Source organism: Sinocyclocheilus rhinocerous, unplaced genomic scaffold (genome assembly GCF_001515625.1).
Source record: "Sinocyclocheilus rhinocerous isolate Xijiao unplaced genomic scaffold, SAMN03320098_v1.1 scaffold2132, whole genome shotgun sequence".
In the NCBI taxonomy this organism is placed as follows: Eukaryota; Metazoa; Chordata; class Actinopteri; order Cypriniformes; family Cyprinidae; genus Sinocyclocheilus; species Sinocyclocheilus rhinocerous.
The window spans coordinates 5,312-7,285 of NW_015648610.1; the positions used below are offsets into that span (position 1 = coordinate 5,312).

General features: G+C 41.4%; 1 pseudogene; it reads left to right on the plus strand.

Annotated features, from left to right (window-relative positions):
• The first annotated feature begins 560 nt into the window (after positions 1-560).
• LOC107709957 (NACHT, LRR and PYD domains-containing protein 12-like) overlaps positions 561-1,974 on the plus strand; it is a 21,270-nt pseudogene continuing 19,856 nt past the window's right edge.

Here is a 1,974-nt window from a genome sequence, read left to right on the forward strand (position 1 = left end):
AGAACTGAGCTTGGTAAAACCTCTTTTAAATATGCAGCCACTTCAGATTGGAATCTTCTCCAAAAGGAGATGAAGTTACAAAACTTAGTGTCTTATAACTATTTTAAGTCTTTATTGTGTAATCTAGAGAGCAACTTCATGACGTGTAATTGTTTTTAACCGGTTATATGTTGGTTTTGTAATGTATGTTGTAACTATGTTTTTTATTTGTATATGCAATCTTGGCTGCCCATCTTGGCCAGAACACTCATGGAAAAGAGATTTTAATCTCAGTGAGTCTTTCTCCTGGTTAAATAAAGGTACTACTACTATGCAGTTCCATGAAGCCTGAGTGAATCATGGAGGAAACACCAACATTCCACACTGAAGATCTTTCTCCAGGATGCAGGCACATCAAAGTCTTCATATGGTCTCAATATAAAATCAAATAATTGTAATTGATTAGAATTTGTATTATTTCAGATCTATTCACTTGTGTCTATTTTAATAAATGCCACAGGCAGAGATCAAACTCACCGGATTCCAGCTGTGTGTCCATGAAGAATGTACGGTCTACTGACATGCCAGTAACACTTAAGAAAAGACACACATCAACTGATCTGAGGTACAACCTTAGATAGATAGATAGATAGATTTACCTTTTTAATTTATGCTGTAATCTATTATTTCAATCTTTCAGTCATGATTCTCGACTGGTCATAAGTACATTCAAATCAAAGCTGGTGAAGAAGTTTCAGTGTCTGTATTAAGGAACAGCAAAGCATGGAAACCCAACACTCCTGAATGAGATTGAAACAGCGCTGTACATCACAGAGAGTCAAAGTGCAGAGATCAGCAATGAGCATGAGGTGAGACACCTTGAGACACAATACAGGAGAGCAGCAGAAACAGAGGACACACCCATCAAATGCAGTGACATCTTTAGATCTTTACTTGGACAAAACAAACCTATCCGAACTGTGTTGACAAAGGGAGTCGCTGGCATTGGGAAAACAGTCTCTGTGCAGAAGTTCATCCTGGATTGGGCTGATGGGAAAGCAAATCAGGACATCCAGCTCGTATTTCCACTTCCTTTCAGAGAGCTCAATTTGATAAAGGACAAAAACCTCAGTTTTCCAGATTTTCTGCAGGTTTTCTTCCCTGAAACAAAAGAAATGGAAATATCCAATTAAGTGTTGTTCATCTTTGATGGCCTGGATGAGTGTCGTCTGTCGCTGGATTTTCAGAGCGATGTGAGGTTGTGTGATGTAAGTGAATCAGCCTCAGTGGACATGCTGCTGATGAACCTCATTGTGGGGAATCTGCTTCCCTCTGCTCTCATCTGGATCACCTCCAGACCAGCAGCAGCTGATCTCGGGGGAATCTGCTTCCCTCTGCTCTCATCTGGATCACCTCCAGACCAGTAGCAGCTGACCTCATTCCCTCTGAGTGTGTCAATCGAGTGACAGAGGTACATGGCTTCAATGATCCACAGAAGGAGGAATACTTCAGAAAGAGAATTAGTGATCAGAGTCTGGCCAACAGGATCATCTCACACCTGAAGTCATCCAGGAGCCTCTTCATTATGTGCCACATCCCAGTGTTCTGCTGGATCTCAGTTACTGTTCTAGAGAAGATGTTGAGTCGAGCAGAGAGTGGAGAGATTCCCAAGACTCTCACTCAAATGTACACACACTTCCTGATCATTCAGACCCACATCAAACAGAGAAGGACTATGAGAAGAAAGTCAAAGATGAAGACATGATTGTCAAACTGGGGAAACTGGCTTTTCAGCAGCTTGTGAAAGGAAACCTGATCTTCTATGAGGAAGACCTGAGAGAGTGTGGCATTGATGTGACAGAAGCATCAGTGTACTCAGGATTGTGCACTCAGATCTTCAGAGAGGAGTTTGGAAGCATTCAGGCAGCTCTATATGTGCACCTCTTCTTTACAATCAAGAACATAAATGTGTTTGACCAAACCGACCAAACCAAA